General features: G+C 38.8%; 1 protein-coding gene and 1 non-coding gene across 3 annotated transcripts in view; both read right to left on the minus strand.

The window, feature by feature from the left end:
• MLLT3 (MLLT3 super elongation complex subunit) overlaps nucleotides 1-18,476 on the minus strand; it is a 285,903-nt gene that overhangs the window by 172,422 nt on the left and 95,005 nt on the right. The gene's annotated exons all lie outside the window — the stretch shown is intronic.
• On the minus strand, nucleotides 1,755-1,862 carry LOC122233306. The gene has a single exon (XR_006210867.1). It is a non-coding gene; the product is annotated as a U6 spliceosomal RNA (small nuclear RNA).

The raw sequence follows: 18,476 nt of genomic DNA on the forward strand, positions 1-18,476 counted from the left end.
CTCAGGAAGGGTTAGTACTTCTTTGTAAACAGTCCCTCAACTTCACAGACCAGCTTTTAAGGAAAGGTTCCCTGTAAGAACATGAGTTTCAATTCTGGCGATCTTGCCTAACAAGTAAAGTCTGATCAAAGAAAAACATTATACACAGATGTTCATTACAGTATTATTGGAAAAAACATACAAATCTACTTAAATATCTAAGAAGAAACATAGGAAGGAATAGTTACCCAAATGATGTCTTTTGTTAAGTGAAATATTACACAGCCATAGAAAATAATTGCACACAAAAAATATGCAATCACATGGGAAACAACATTACAGTGAAGAAAAAGGCAATTATATATTTTTTCAAACTAGAAAGAAAAAAAAGATAGTACACTAGGTTTTCAAATTTTCATTGTGTTGGGGTGCCTGGGTGGCTCAATTGGTTAAGCATCTAACTCTTGATTTCAGCTCAGGTCATGATTTCACAGTTTGTGAGTTCAAGCCCCACCTCAGGCTCTGTGCTAACAGTGTGGAACCTGCTTGGGATTCTCTCTCTCCCTGTCTCTCTCTGCCTCTCTCTCTCTTTCTCAAAATAAACAATTTTTTTTAATTTGTCTTTTCCCCAATGGCATACAATATACATGTATAATTTTTTGAATCTTTAATGCCACAGTTATTCTCCTACTATTCATACTTTAAACAGTAACACTTTTTAGCATTTTAACACTTAGCCCCCATGGAGCACATCCCGCCTTCCTCACTTTTCCAGAACACATAACTTCCAACACACTCAACCATCTGAAACAGATGAAAAATTTTCAGATATTAACTACAGCCTCAATCTTTTGGAAGATGCACTTAGGAAAGTGTTTATTGATAATCTCAAGACTATTAAATATCAAAGTTAAAAATAATTTAGCCAGCAGTTATCTTTATAGTAGATACACACAATTTGACGTCAAGAATTCCTGGGAATTCTTTTTCCTGCCTGTGTCAGGATCCTAGAGGATCTTCACTGTTGCAGAATGATTTCTATGGTCACATCGTCTAGAGAGGTAATAGTCATTTGGTCACATCTTTTCCCACTCCCCTGGGATGATCAGATTTATGCACTAATCCAGAAAGCTTTAAAGATGTTCATTTTTTTCTCTTCTGTTTTTAATCCTCAATTACACAAAGGCTCAACTTAAAATTAAGAAAAACTGAGTCATCTTAAGAACTAAGCAAATAATTCCTTTGAAGTATTTGATTTTATCTTTCCAAACATTTTTTTTCCTAACCTCAAATTCATATTTTAATGGTATTTCCCAGATAAACACAACTGCCTGAAATTTTCTTTGAAAATATTCAAGACCAATATATTTCAATATCACTTGATGCAATTCTACCAACATTTTCAGGCTGGCCATCTTAACAGTTTTAAAAAACGGTGACAGTTATGGGACTGAGCCTGGGTGGCTCAGTCGCTTAAGCATCCGATTTAGGCTCAGGTCATGATCTTACGGTTCATAGGTTCGAGCCCCTGTTTCCGGCTCTGTGCTGCCAGCTCAGAGCCTGGAGCCTGCTTCAGATTCTGTGTCTCCCTCTGTCTCTGCCCCTCCCCTGTTCACACTCTGTCTCTCCCTCTCTCTTAAAAATAAACATTAAAAAACATTTTAATAAAAAAAAAAACATTTAAAAAAATGTTGACAGTTAAAAATTATTTTCAAATTAGTTCTCCATTTTCATCCCTCAAACAGGCCAGTTTTCCCCCATGAACGATTCCTCAGTATTAAACTCTTCTCTTCACGAATCTGCGTGCCATCCTTGTGCAGGGGCCGTGCTTCATCTGCTATGGATCGTTCCAATTTTAGTCTATGTGCTGCCAAAGCGAGCACAAACTCTTCTCCAAGAACAGCCAAGTTGGACCTGAATTTATTTTAATGCCCGCAAGGAGTCATTTAATTTTATATATATTAACATTCAAGGATGTAATTATTATATTAGCTTTATCGATACCAAGGAGATCTTTGCAGGAGAAAGAAATAAGCTCATGGTTGTACTCCACATAAATGCAAAATGTTTTTTTTTTCCCCCTTCCTGGTGTAATTGGCATCTCAACGAGGGGTTGGCTTTTAAGCCACACCACATTCATAAATTTAAAAACACAATAAACATAGAGCCAGTTGAGTGGGAAATGCCTATACTCAATTCCTGCCAAATTATTAGCAAGCTACTTAATTAATGGGAGTCTACCACTAACGTTTTGTCCTCCAGACAAAAACTGGGCATACGTGAAAACAATCATTTTTCTCTATATACGCCACACTTACTGTCAAATGTTGAATACTATGGGCAACCACACCAAAAATTATATTCAGAAAAGCCTACTCCCTTGCTTCTCAGAGTGTGTTGTCCAAACCGGGGAACTTGTCAGAAATAAAAAACTGAGACCCCACCCTAATCTACTGCATCACGACCTACCTTGACCAAGATGCCTGGGTCACTGAACTGCACATTCAAGTTTGAGAAGCACTAGAAGGCAGCAAGAGAAACCATCATCCACATTCTAAGTTGTGCGAAGCTACACAAAATCTAGTCAGCAATGAATACATCATTCCCAGACCTTGTGGGTAAATCTTTTAAGTGAATCAAGCCTTTCCACAAAGGTTAAAAACAAAAAACAAAAACGCGTGTGGCTGATGCTTCGTGCCTATTAACAGCACCTTCACTGCACTACCAGAACTATGTATTTTTTAATAACATGCTGAAAATAGGTACATCTGTTCTCCTTGTCTATTAAGAAAGCATTCTTGCTAAAGAATCTTCCTCTCCTTGGGGCGCCTGGGTGGCTCAGTAGGTTAAACATCTGACTTTGGCTCAGGTCATGATGTCACGGTTCGTGAGTTCGAGCCCCTGTTTCGGGCTCTGTGCTGACAGCTCAGAGCCTGGAGCCTGCTTCAGATTTTGTGTCTCCCTTTCTCCGCACCTCCTCTGCTTGTCTTCTATCTCTCTCTCTCAAAAATAAATATTAAAAAAAAAATTTTTTTTTAAGAATTTTCCTCTCCTTTTCAAACCTAAAATGGGTCTCGTGAATGAAATCTATTTCCAATGGTTCCAAGTTTCAAATGTTATAGGAGTTAAAGGATTTTAAAATAAGAATCATAACTGACCAATATTAGGAAGCATTTATGCACTGCACAAATGAATTAAATATGTAGATTTGAGACAGATACATAGCCTCTATCATAGTCCCTGGCCTCACTGTAGGTAGTATGTTATACCTATAACAAAGGGTCTTCACATTTTCAAGAAGGATTTTCATCAGAAAATATCGATTCAGAAACTACTGGGAATTTATCATACAATTTGGCTCACCAATGGATAATTTATACAACTTTCTAGAGGTGTATCGAAAATGTAACATGGGACACCTGCACTGGCCTGTGCTCTGTTAATCTACAGATTTTTAAACAAGATGCTTCTATAAGGACTTCAACTACAGCCTACCACAAAAGTGCTCTGGGAATAACTTTATCCCTCTACAATCATAGCCTTGTTCTAAACAGAGCCCTTAAGTAAATTAAATCTTTAGAAAAACACACTTTTTTGTTTGTAAAGAAAGAAACATTTCCTGAATGCCAGAGAATGTTTCCTTGAGAAACTGTTTATGTTACTGTGCTGAAAAGGTGTTTATGTTGCTATAAACACCTTCCTTGTAAGAGGGGATGGAGAGTCTGCCTATTGTTTACATTGTAATCAGGCCTGACTCTGAAAAGATCTACCCTGATTCCTCATGCCTGGACTAACTCACTACATTCTGTCCCAATTAGATCACCCTCAAAGATATTCTGTATTTGTCTAGCATAACTGACCCATCACAAGAGAACAGGGGAGCCTAAATTCCTAATAAGTACTACACTCACGAAGGCCACTAAGTGGCAGGTTGTGGTGGTTGGTACTGTGTCAAGTTTCTTAAGGAAAAACTACATTTCCGGGAATCTCTTCCCTGTACAGTCCCAACTTAAAGTTAACCAAAAGCAGAATTTGCACAGATTTGGATGGATCTGTTTGGATTTGGAAGCCATTACTCTCAAGGTGGTCATGGTTAGTACAGTGACCAGACATGGCTATGTAGGTGGGTTCAAGCTTATCTTTGCTCTTCTCAGATCCCTATCCACCTTTCCAAACTGGCCCTGTAGGTCAACAACAACTCCAGGCCAACCCAACAGACACAAAGAGGGGGTAGTTACACAGAGGCACACAGAGGCACAGGCTTCCTGTCTCATGCCTGGCTTTTCAGACTGACTAGTTGGGGACTCCAGGGATCCTCCAGTGTGCTTCCTGGACCTTCATTTCCGAAGCTCCTACCATAAATGTTTAAGGTTTAATTTCTATAATAAATCCCTTAACCCCATAACCCATCATAGTCTTCTGTGATTAAACCTCAACTGATTCCAAAGGTTTGGTTTACTTGTTGGCTCTAGATTTAAATGTTCTCTTGTCATTAAAGACAGTATATTCAACAATAAACAGCAAAGCAAACTGCACCTGCTCACGCTCAGCTGATACCTATTAGTAGAATAAGGCCCGGAGTTTAAACCCCCTTCTTAACCCTAATTTTTTCCATAAAACTTTTCTTTTTGTTCTGGCTTTATTGAGACATAATCGACAGATTAAAAAATCATATATATATGATGTACATAATTTGATGTTTTGATATAAATATACACCAAGGAAACCATCACCACAATCAAGATTATATGAACAAACCCATCAATCCTAAATGTTTACTCATGTCTCCTTAAAATCTTACCCCTCCTTACCCTGCCCTACCTCCCATAACCACTGATTTTCACTGTCATTACCATTGCTTTGCACTTTCTAAAATTGTGTGTATCTACATATGGAGTCATACAATACGTATTCTGTTGGGGAGGAAGCTGGCTTCTTTTACTCAATATAATTATTTAATTATTAAGCTTCACCCATATTGTTGTATATATCAATAGCTGATTCCTTTATATTGCTGAATAGGATTTAATTATACCACAATTTGTTTATCCACCCCCCTGTTGGTAGACATTAGAGTTACTTCCAGTTTAGGGCTATTACAAATAATGCTCTTATGAACATCTGTGCAGAAGTCTTTGTATGGAGATATGCTTTCAAATCTCTTGGGTAAATACCTATGAGTAGAACAACCAGGTAAGTTATATGCTTCATGTTTTAAGAAAATGAAAAACTGTCTTTCAGAGTGATGATACCATTTTAAGTATTGACCAGCAATGTAGAAGACTTCCAGCTGCAGGGCACTTGGGGGGCTCAGTCAGTTAAGTGTCTGACTCTTGGTTTCAGCTCAGGTCATGATCCCACAGTTCATGGGTTGAAGCCCTGCATCAGGCTCCGCACTGACTGTGCAGAGCCTGCTTGGGATCCTCTGTCTCCCGTTCTCTGTGCCTCCCCTGCTCGCTCGCTCTCTCTCTCTCTCTCAAAAATAAACTTAAAAAAAAGAAAAACCTTTTAAGAGTTCCAGTTGCTCCGTTTCCTCACTGAAAGCACACTGAACAATAAATTATTCAACATAATTTGAAGCATTTGGCATGGTCATTCTTTTCCATTTTAGCCACTGTAGCAATAGTGCAATAATACCTCATGGCAGTTTTAATGTGTATTTTCCTAATAACCAGTGATACTGAGCATCATTTCATGTGCTTAGTTGACATGTGTATATCTCCTCTGTTGAAGCGTCTGCAAATCTTTTGCCCATTTTAAATGGGCTGTCTTGTTATTGAGTTGTATATTCTTTACACAGTTTAGATTCAAGTCCCCTGTCAGATATATGGTTAGCACATATTCTCTCCCAGCCTGTGGTTTATCTTTTCATGTTCCTAACTTCTGAAGAGTGACATTTTTTCACTGTCTCAATCCAACTTTAGGCACTGCATTTGTTTCCAAGGGTAGCCATAACAAAGTACCAGAAACTGGTTGGCTTGAGACAACAAAAATTTAATGTTTCGTGCTACAAGACAGAAATCAAGGCATCGAGGTGTTGGCAGGGCCAACCTCCATCTGAAAGCTCTACGGAAGAATCCTTCCTTGACTTGTCTAGCTTCTAGTAGCTGCTGGCAATCTTGCATTCCTTAGCTGTGGTGACATGACTCCAATCTCTGCCTTGTCTTCTCATAGCTTTCTTCTCTGTGTCTTTCTGAATCTTCACATTGCCTCCTTGTAAAGACACAAGTCATTGGACAGGGCCCACATGAACCCACCAGGATCTCTGCCAAAGACCCTATTTCCAAATAAGGTCACGTGCGCTGGTATGTGAGCATTAGAATGTCAGCCTATCTTGGGGTGCCTGGGTGGCTCAGTCGGTTGGGTGTCCAACTTCGGCTCAGGTCATGATCTCACAGTCCGTGGGTTCGAGCCCCGCGTCGGGCTCTGTGCTGTCAGTTCAGAGCCTGGAGCCTGCGTCGGATTCTTGTGTCTCCCTCTCTCTCTGCCCCTCCCCCACGCACGCTCTGTCTCTATCAAAAAACGAATAAATGTTAAAAAAAAATTTTTTTTAAATAAAAAAAGAATGGCATCCTATCTTTTGGCAGGGGGCAGATTCAACCCGTAAAAGGCACTCGGATTTTAATATTTAAAAAACCACACTGAACAATAAATTATTCAACATAAATTCTGGCCTCCTTGGCATTGCCTCTTTTTGCCTCATTCACAGTTCCCAGAGAGATATCCCCAAGCTCATTTGCAGAATTTCTTGCCCATGGCCTTACTTCCCCAAAACAGATTCTCTGTAATGTAGTCAGTTTAGTGTAAGCATCTAAAGGGGGCTAGCCCCCTCTTTCTCAACTATTAGGTAAAGATATGGGAAAAGGAAAAAAATTCTGCTTATGTGATTTTCTCTTTTACAATCTCCCCTCCTTGACCAATCTCCAACTAGGGTATGAAAGTTTTGGGGAATAGGCTTAGGGCAGTGACAACTCTAAATCTGCACTAAGAGATGCTTCTAATACTAGCCCTGTCTTCATCAATACCACCTAGAAGAAAATGCTTCCCCAAAGAAATATGTTGTGATGATCAACTGCTGAGCAGATCACCCCAAATTTAGTTTGAAACAACAGCCATTTTGCTATCTCTCGTGGTTTCTGAGTCAGGAATTCGGGAAGGCTTGGCTGAGCAATCCTCGCTCAAAATGTCTTATGTGGTTGCAGTCAGATGGTGGCTAGGGCTGGAACAGCTGGGGTCCAGGGCAGCTGGACATCTCTCTGGAGGGAGTTCATGTTCTCAGGGCCTTTCCATGTGCTCTGCACTCACAACCTGATGGCCTCGGGATAGACGGACTGCTCACACGGTGGCTGCGGGTTTCGCAACAAAGCATCACATTCCAACAAACAAGGAGGAAGCCACATAGCCTTTTGCGATCCGGCTTCAGAAATCACCTAGAATCATTTCTGCAGTTCTTTGTAGGTGGAAACAGTCACGCAAGTCGACTCAGCTTCAAAGGGAAGAAATGTCACCCCCACTTCTTGATAGGAATGTAAAAATCAAATTGAAATAAGAACATGTGTAATGGGAGATAATGCTGTGGAGATGTTTGTAAAATACCATGTACCCCAGAACATACCTTCCTGGGGCTGTGAGAACAGTGAAATGCCCCATACAAATGAAAGGTCAAGAATGAGGTATATACTAAAACCCTTAGGGCTCAATGTTTTCCCCATTCTTGTTTCTGCCAGTGCTCTTTGCTTTCTTTCTTGACTAGTTACAGCCTAGCATACACTACTGACTTAGATACTCAGGTGCCCCGTGTTATAAAACGTAGCGTCAGAAAAATTACTTACCCCAGCTCACACAGAGAAACTGGGAGCAATCACTTCTCTCTCAGCTGTGTCATGTACAACCCATTCCATTCCAACATTCTTCCTTACAATCAGGGCCCAGAAACCTACGCTCTACTCTAGCCCTACCAATAATTATTAAGAACGGGGCACCTGGGTGGCTCCATTGGCTAAGCATCCAACTTCAGCTCAGATCATGATCTCAGGGTTGGGTGAGTTCAAGTCCTGCATCAGGCTCTGTGCTGACAGCTTGGAATCTAGAGCCTGCTTTGGATTCCGTGTCTCCCTCTCTGCCCCTGCCCAGCTCTCTCCCTCTCAAAAATAAATAATAAACACTTAAAAACATTCTTAATAGAAATAATTATTAATAACTATTTATAAGTCAAGGTTTCAAATAATTCTTTCACTGGTTTGAAGTTAATTTCTCATGGAAACACACACGCGCGCTTTCCTCAGCCAAAGGTGAATGTGTTTTGGATAACTCACCAATTATGGTTCATGGTATCTATTCACTAGTTTGAGGGCCAAGGAATTATGATATTTCCCTTTCTACTTCCATAAATCATGGTAAGCCACAAATCCTCATTTAAATACGCCATTTTTAGGTACTTCATTTACTTTAAGATTCACTCATTCTCTATAAAATGTAATGGAAAATAAACTAAATTCCATACAATAAATATTTATGGAACACCAACTGCATGCCAGGCCTTCTGCTATGTGCTAGATGACAAAAATGAGTAAGGCACAGTCTCCTGCTTCTTACATAGCTAAGCATCTGACCATGAAGGCAAATTTACCAACAACCATTAAATAACCGCATCACGGGCAAGCCTTCATCAAGGGCTTAGGAGACTCCACTACATTCACACACAAAAGAGACTACCTTTAAGGAAAAGTAGGTAAGTACTTGCCAAGAAGAAAATGAAAGGTGCTCGTTGTAGGCAAAGGGAAAAACCTAAGCAAACAACCCAGGGTATAGCAAATGTATAGCTTGATAAGGAACTACAAGTGAACTTGACGTCTGGTTCTAGGCATCTGGGTGTTTGTGACCAACCTTAAGGCGACAAAAGTAGGCAAGTGCCAGCCTGTGATGTTCCTTACAGAGTACTGTTAGGAGTTGAATTCTATAGGCAATAGACAGCCACCAAAAACTTTCTTTTCTTTTTTTTTAATTTTTTTTTTTTAACATTTATTTTTGAGACAGCGAGAGAGAGAGCATGAACAGGGGAGGGTCAGAGGAAGAGGGAGACATAGAATCCGAAGCAGGCTCCAGGCTCCGAGCTGTCAGCCCAGAGCCCGAGGCGGGGCTCAAACTCACGGACCGCGAGATCATGACCTGAGCCGAAGTCGGCTGCTTAACCGACTGAGCCACCCAGGCACTCCCCAAAAACTTTCTTAAGAGGCACAAAACTTGAGGACACCCATGTCTTCAGAATGGGAACGGGGCACAATGTAAAAAGTGGTTTGAGGGAAGGGAGTCTGGAAGCAGGAAAAACCACTAAGTTTAGGTGAAACAAAAGGAGGGACCAAGAACAAACAAAACAGACGCAAGAACCTCCAATCTGGTGGCTGATACATTGAACCAGGGCTGGCGGGGAGGGGCAAGGAATCAAAGCATCCTGTCAGAATGAGAATCCACAGAAGCTGGTGAGAAGCATGTGTCAAAGTCAAACAGATCAAAGGCTAAGAGAGGAAATAAACCAAGACGACAGTGATTTTAAACTTACTTTCTACAGGAAACTTGGCTAATTACAGAACAATATCCATAAATGGCATACGAAGTGACAGAATATGAGCTGAGTACATAATCACAAACCCAAGGTGTGTGGCTTTTCATCCTGGTGATCATCTTAGTCCCCTCAGAAACCATTTTTCTCTCCTATGACAAAACGGGTAGAAACCAGAGCGCCTGAGACGTCACGGAACAAGAAACTTTAGAAACAAAGTTGTAGAGAGAAATAACAGAATAAAAATGGAATCTGTACAAAGTGCACATATATAACAGCGAAACGTAACAATGGGCAGAGGATAAGGTTCTGAAAAGGTTAGCCTGTGTGCTCTAAAGGAACACCTTTCCTGTTACAGCAATTCCTCGGGTGCTCTTACCTTGGCTGTAGCACTGTTTCCTAGGCCTCGCTCGAAGATGCCAGAAACGTCCACGGTAAAATGCACTCCTCTTACTACAGGCAAGAAATGGGCTTATTTGCACCGACAGTAAGGTTGATTTTGTCTCATCTCTTTCGCTTCTGCATCCTCAACACGGGAGGCTTGTATTACAGGTTAGCACGAGGCCTGCCGTGTAACATTAGACTGCCTCCAAGCATTAAGGGTTCACGTTTAGCTACAAGCAGGAGATGCCACCTATGCCTGACCCCAGCTCGGCCACTTCTCAGCTCTTCTAACATGAGCGGAAATGTCCTGCATGGTCCATCTTCACGTTCCCCAAGAAAACAAGGAAAACACGCATTTCTATGTTGCCATCTCTGAAAACTGAGGGACAGCGTTCACTCTTCCAAAGTCACCTGGCCTGTTTAGACAAGGAGACTGGTGCTCATTCTGGGGCCACTGGTTAGACCACTGGCTCTCCCTTGCCCCTGCAGCCTCTCCATCCTGAACATACTTTCCAGAGCCATAACCATCGAGTAAATACTATTTTTTTTAACTTTTAAATATTAAACAACCATACAAAGCCAGTCTTCAGTGAAACATGTTGTTGGTATAAGGATACAGATTTCTGGCTTTGAATCCCTTCCAGTTATTATGCATTCCAAATCACATGCCAAAATTTTAATGAACTTTCAAATTTACATTTATGAAAACAGACCTTGGCACACATAAATGGGCTATTTTGCCATATCACTTTTCAAAAGGTGCCTCGTAGCTAAAATGATTCTGAGCTGTCTTCCATCATTCAAGATGAACTCTACAAAAGAACTAAGTGTTCTTACTTTTACACTAATTTATTCTACATTGGTTTTACTCAGCATATGGTAAGCATATGGGAAAAAGAAGTGTATCTGGAAGCTGTTAGAACTGCATGTAATCAAAATTTACCAGTAGAAACCTAATTTGATTAATTGAAAATTAAAGTAGCAGTTAATCACTTGCTATTTAAGAGCGAGGGGGAATATCACTTAAAAATGAATCCTTCGCAAACACATAAAATTAATTCTCTTTGTTGCAAATCAATACTTACTAATCAACTGGTGGTAGCAAGAGTACAAGGCACCTTGAAACCTTCATTCAACAGTGTAGGCCCGTGAGGCTTAATGCTAAAGTGAATAGTAAATTTTAAGGACAGTATCTACTTTTGGCAAAGAGTCCTGTTTCTTAAAACATCACTCGAGCAGCTAAGTGATCTTTAAAGGGTGGGGGGAAGGGACAAGTGGAGTTCAGGCCAAGTTTTCCACCCATGCTTAGCTCTAAATTTGAGTGCCTACATACAATCTACAAATTTATATAATGTGTTAGTTCAGCAACCTATCTCTTACTTTACAAGGTATCCAAACAATATCAGCATCTGATGAAAACTAATGATCTGAGGGAATATATCCTAAGCCTAAAATTGCCTGCTCCAAGTGACCAGCGCCTATGGTCAAAACTTCTATTATTTTTTTTAAGAATGGGCAATGGTATCACTATAACAAGATATTTATAGAAATATCAAATCTTACATAACCTTTAAAGTTTGCCTTAAAACCCAGATCCTTATGTTTCCTCCTTCCCTCTCAAATCTCTGGTGTAACACAGTAATCAAAACCAAAATTAATCTCATGTTCAAAGCTAGCGGATGATTTCCTAGGATTACCCAATTTCCTTCTGCCCACGCAGGCAAGATTTTGCTTACTAACTATAGCAAGTTCATTGTCTTCTTCAAAGGCAGAGCGGCAGTATTAGAAGAAAATTAACCAATCACATAATACTATGCAGTCTATTCCTAAAATGAAAAAGAAAAAAAAACCCTCAGGCAAAACAATAGATAAGTCAATAGGCTCAACATTTTAAATGTTGAAATCATAATCATAGTAAAATAAAATTAAAAGGAAACGTACATTTTACAATAACAACATATCATCAATCCAAATGAAGTATGCCTAATAATCTAGGCTAAGCGTTAAAATATAACACATAAAAAAAAAAGAATAAAAGAAAGCAGCTTATATGGGGAGAAAAGTAGGCATACTAAAGCTGGCAATTAATGAGGAACGTTAAGATATTCAAATTTACATTGGCTGCTGCTTAAACACAAAAGGGAGGTTCTCTTGCAGTGTATCACAGTAAATTATTTTAGGCTCTCCTACTGACCAGAATCACAGTACCACGCTTTTGAGATTTCTTTAAATTTAAAATATTTGCAACTTCCCTGTCATAAAGTGCATTAGTACTGGTCTCACGAAACCCCAGGTAAAGGCAAAACCTACAGAATGTTTGAAATGCGCAAGTAATAATGACGACAGATCTATTCCCTTACCTTTCCCCACATTCCACCCTTCCTCCTTTATAAAGGAAAATGTCTTCAGTCTTATCAGTTTCCTTCCACAAACACTCTGCTTCGTGTATCCTCAGGAGGCCCATCCACTAAAGGCAGAATGAAAGTGTTTACAGATGGTAGAGAGAGATAGAGGAGGACACTACCCCAGAGCCAGCACTATCATCCAAGGATCTAGAGAACTAAAGAGACGAAATTCTAGTCAACAAAACCCCAGTCATGGCTTTAGTGAGGAACTGAAAGTAAATCTTGGAGGTAAAGAATGAAGAAGACAAAAGATGGTTAAAGATTCAGGCTATAAGAAAGGATTGGACAGATAAGCACCAAGTACTGCTTTACAAAGTCAGACTACGTGCAATTCAAGTTCATTGAGACTAGCCTCTTGAATTAGAAAGAACTAAATAAAACAAAAAGTCTTAAGTGTTCTAAAAAAGTCTTTTTTTAACCTAGGTGGCAAACTATGTATCTGGCACAGTCACTAAAATAAGTATAAAATAAATATATAGACCCTAGAGGCTCAGCTTTTTAAAAAATGGCCAAGGCAAACCTTAAGGGACTCAAATACGGAGAACAAACTGAGGGTTGATGGGAGGTGAGAAAGAGGGGAAAATGGGTGATGGGCATTGAGGAGGGCACTTGTTGGAATGAGCCCTGGGTGCTGTATGTAAGCCAATTTGATAATAAATTGTATTTAAAAAGATGGCCAAGGATCCCAATTTTACTGTACTCAAATCCTTTCGAATTTATGGCATCACTAATTCATACACCTGTCATCTCTGTAGCCTCAAGGGAATGAGCAACCAAAAGAATGCTACATCATTTCATTTCAAATAGTTTCATTTTAAAACTCGGGTGATTTTTTTTTTTTTTTTTTTTTTTTTTTTTGTTTAGAGGGTTGGTGAAAACATGACAATGAATTACCAGCCAAAATAAACCAATGGGAATTATAAGAGCTAGGGCTCTGCTCTTTCCCTGCAGGAGAGGTAACTATTGTATTAAGCTTCCTATTTTCCCTTGTATACACAGTGCCCATGACAGTTCACATTTTGTGAAGATCTAAATGAACACCACGTCTCCTTAGGTCCATCAAACTCTCTCCATTCAGAGTCTAGATTGGCGCCCTTAACATCTAGTGGCACAATCGCTGAAGCCTACCTAAGCTGGTGATCTATTTTTCAGCGTGTTCATTATGGGCAGTATATCCATTAAAATTTGTACTGAAAGGTGTATTTACTCTGCTTAAATTTCAGATGAATATAGTAAGAAGAAGTGTCCACTGCATTCTTTGTAACTCTCCTTTATCTCTGGATAAAAGTAGGTATCACTCTCTACCAGCACCTAGTCTGAGTCATTTTAACACCCTTGTTGGAGGGTTGTTTCCTTTCTACCTTGCTTTTCTCCCGAGACAAGTATTCGTTAGTATCTACACTTGAGATTTTTGGTTGTTGTAAGCATAAATAATTGAAATACTGTGTGTGATGGCCTGTCAAAAACAGTTCACCATGGCAAAACGGTAATTATACCATAAGCCAAATATAGCTTGTTATGTACACATCAAAGCATCTTTCACTAGCAGAATAACTTGTATCTTACATCCACGTGCATCTTTGAAAACAGATTACAATTATGTTTCATTAATACCACATATTGTTGTTTTACATTCTGCTATGTGACTTATGTTAACTTTTACTGTAAAAAGAACTATCCATCAGATACAATGGCCAGGGTACAGAATTTTAAAAAGAACTGAATTTGAACCTGATATGAATTACTTACAGACCTGGGGAGGCCAGGTGGCTTCTTCAAAGATTGGGGTAACCAACATTACTCCTTATCTATCTCAGGTAAATTATAAGGATCAAATGCAAAATGTTTTATGTACCCTAAATTCCTATACAAAACCATAAAGAAAAGGTCTGACAGATTGTATTATATAAACATGTAGGATTTCTGTATGGTAAAAGACAAAGGTACCACTATGAAATGAGTATCTAGAAGAAAGTAATTGCAAAACAGATCTGACAAAGGATTAATACCTTTAAGACCCCCAACAATTGGATGTGCAAAAGAACCCAAGAGGGAAAAAAAAATGAACAAGGAATAGAAGAAATACAAATAAATGAAAAACAAATGAAATGGTAATCAACCTCCCTGGTAAGCAGAGAAATGAAAATAAAAGATGAATTTTGCCAAAAATTGGGGATTGTTAATACTCAAAGCTGGAAGCACTGTAAGGAAATGGGCATTTTCATACACTGCCCTTTCTTGAAGCGGGCGGGGGGGGGGGGGGCGGTGGCATATGTAAGTCTACATCATCTTCTAGAAAGATGTATGGTGAAATGTTATTATTTAAATATTAAAAGCCATTATCCTTCCATCAAGGAATCCCACTTTTAACATTTATTCAACTGAACTATAAACACCAGTATTCAAAGATAATATACTCAGGATACTTTTCCATCACTGTTTTAGAAGAACAAAAACTGGAAATGTGATTATCATCAATAGCATAAAGTCTGAATAAATCAGTTGTGTCTCTCTTAGAATATTATTTAGCCATTAAAAATAATGAATTCTCAGGGCACCTGGGTGGCTCAGTCGGTTGGTCATCCAACCTTGGCTCAAGTCATGATCTCAGGGTCCGTGGGTTTGAGCTCCACGTCAGGCTCTGTGCTAAAAGCTCAGAGCCTGGAGCCTTCTTCGGATTTTGTGTCTCCCTCTCTCTCTGCCTCTCCCCACTGCCCTCATTCTCTCTCTCTCTCCCTCTCTCTCTCAAAATGAATAAACATTTAAAATGTTTTTTAATTATTTAAAAATTTTATTTATTTATTTAATTAATTAAAAAAATTTTTTTAAATAATGAATTCTGGGGATGCCTGAGTGGCTCAGTTGGCTGAACCTCCAACCCTTGACTTCGGCTCAGGTCATGATCCCAGGATCGTGGAATCAAGCCTTGTGTTGGGCTCTGCACTGAGCACAAAGCCTACTTGGGATTCTCTCTCTCTCTCTCTCTCTCTCTCTCTCTCTCTCTCTCTAACTTTCTCAAGCTAAAAAAAATTTTTTTAAATATGAATTGTGAGAAATGGGTAAATTCCTAGAAACACATAATCTTCCAAAACTGAATCTGGAAGAAATTCAAAATCTGAAGAGACCAATTACTAGTAACAAAATTGAAATAGTAATCAAAAAACTACCAAAAAATAAATAAATAAAAGTCCAGAACTGGATAGATTCACAAGTCAATTATACCAAACATTAAAAAAAAAAAAAAAAAAAGTTAACACTTATTCTCTTCAACCTACTCCAAAAAACAGAAGAGGAAGGAAAGCTTCCATATACATTCTACAAGGCCAGAATTATCCTAATACCAGAACCAGAGAAAGACACCAAAAAAAAACTATAGGCCAATATCCCTGACACAAAAATCCTCCACAAAATATAAGCAAACTACACTCCAACAATACATTTAAAAGATCATTTATGGGTCAAGTGAGATTTATTCTGGGGATGCAAAGACTGATTTCTAAATCACTCAATGTGATAAGACTACGTCAACAAAACAAAGGACGAAAATCTTGTGATAATCTCAATAGATGCAGAAAAAAGCATTTGACAAATTTGAACATCTGCACATGATAAAAACTCATGACAAAGTAGGTTTGGAGGGAACATTCCACAACATAATAAAGGCCATATATGAAAAATCCACAGCTAACTTCATACTTAATGGTAAAAATTTGACAGCTTTACCTCTAAAATTAGAAACAAGATAAGGATGTCCACTCATAACACTTTTATTCAACAGAGTACTGGAAATCCTAGCCACAGTGATCAAACAAGAAGAAAGAAGAGGCATATTAGTAAAGGAAAAGTTAAATTGTCACTATTTGCAGATGACAGTAACACTATACACAGAAAATCCTAAAGACCCCATGAAGAAACTACTAGAGGTAATACAAGAATTTAAAATACTACAGGATAGGGGCGCCTGGGTGGCTCAGTTGGTTAAGCGTCCGACTTCGACTCAGGTCACCATCTCACGGTCCGTGAGTTCGAGCCCCGCGTTGGGCTCTGGACTGATGGCTCATAGCCTGGAGCCTGCTTCCGATTCTGTGTCTCCCTCTCTCTCTGCCCCTCCCCCGTTCATGCTCTGTCTCTCTCTGTCTCAAAAATAAATAAATGTTAATTTAAAAAAATAAAAAGTAAAAAAATTTTAAAAAATAAAAAAATAAAAAAATAAAATACTGCAGGATACAAAATTAATACCCAGAAATCAGTAGCATTTATATATACTAATAACAAAGTAGCAGAAGGAGAAATTTAAAAAGCAATTCCATTTACTTTTTTTTTTTTAATAAGTTTATTTATTTTGAGGGAGAGAGAGAGCATGTGCAAGTGAGTGGAGAAGGGGCAGAGAGAGAGAGGGAGAGAGAATCCCAAGCCAACTCTGCGCTATCAGTGTAGAGCCCAATACAGGGGCTCGAATTCACAGGAAGTAAGATCATGACCTGAGACCAAATCAAGAGTCAGATACTCAACCAAGTGAGCCACCCAAGCACCCCTCCAAAAACAATCTATTTACAACTGCACCAAAAAAGGGGCACTTGGGTGGTTCAGTCAGTTGAGTGTCTGACTCTTGATTTCAGCTCAGGTCATGATCCTAGGGTTGTGGGATTGAACCTCACATTGGACTCTGTGCTGAGCATGGAGCCCACTTGAGATTCTCTCTCCCTCTGCCCCCCTCCCCACTCACACTCTCTCTGAAAAAAAACAAAAAACAAAAAACAAAAACACCGAAAAGCATAAAATACCTAAGAATAAATTTAACCAAGATCACAGTGAAAGTCCTGGTCTTTGATTACGATAAAACACTGATGAAAGAAACTGAAGATGACACAAACAAATGGCAAGATATTCCATGTTTGTGGATTGAAAGAATATTGTTAAAATGTCCATGCCACCCAAAGCAATCTACAGAATCAATGCAATCACTATCAAAATACCAATAGCAGTTTTCACAGAACTAGAACAAATAATACTAAAATTTCTAGGGAAGTACAAATAGCCAAATAGCCAAAGCAACCTTAAAAAAAAAAAAACAAAAACAAAAACAAAAAAGAACAAAACAGGAGGTATCACAATCCCAGATTTCAAGATATACTACAAAGATGTAGTAATTAAAACAGTATGGCCCTGGCATAAAAACAGACACATAGATCAATGGAACAAAATAGCCAGAAATAAATCCACACCCATATGGTCAATTAATAAAGAAGGCAAGACTATACAACAGGGAAAAGACAGTCTCTTCAATAAATGATGTTGGGAAAACTGGATAGCCACATGTATAAGAATGAAACTGGACCACTTTCTAACACAACACAAAATAAACTCAAAATGGATTAAAGACCTAACTGTGAGACTTGAAACCACAAAAATTTTAGAAGAGAGCACAGGCAGTAATTTCTCTGACATCAGCTACAATAACATTCTTCTAGATATGTATCTTCATGCAAGGGAAACAAAACAAAAATAAACTACTGAGACTACATCAAAATAAAAAGTTTTTGTACAGCGAAGGAAACCATCAACAAAACAAAAAGGCAACGTACTGAACAGGAAAAGATATTTGCAAATGATATATCCAATAAGGGGTTAATATCCAAAATACATAAAATTCAATACCAAAAAGAAGAAAAAGGAGGAGGAGAAAAAAAAAAAAAAACAACCACCACCAACAATCTGGTTTTAAAATGGGCAGAGAACCTGAATAGACATTTCTCCAAAGAAGATATACAGATGGCCACAGACACATGAAAAGATGCTCAACATCATTAACCATCAGGGAAATGCAAATCAAAACCACAATGAGATAGAACCTTACACCTGTCAGCATGGCTGCAATCAGGAAGGCAAGATATAAACAAGCACTGTAGAGGATGTGGAGAAAAGGGACCCTTCGTACCTTATTGGTGGCAATGTAAGTTGGCACAGCCACTCTGGAAAATAGTATGGAGGGTCCTCAAAAAATTAAAAATAGAACTGCCATATGAGCCAATAACTCCACTACTGGGGATTTACCCAAAGAAAATGAAAGCACTAATTCAAAAAGATATATATGCACCCTTTTGTTTATGGCAGCGTTATTTATAATAGCCAAGATATGGAAACAACCT

Source organism: Panthera tigris, chromosome D4 (genome assembly GCF_018350195.1).
Source record: "Panthera tigris isolate Pti1 chromosome D4, P.tigris_Pti1_mat1.1, whole genome shotgun sequence".
Lineage (NCBI taxonomy): Eukaryota > Metazoa > Chordata > Mammalia > Carnivora > Felidae > Panthera > Panthera tigris.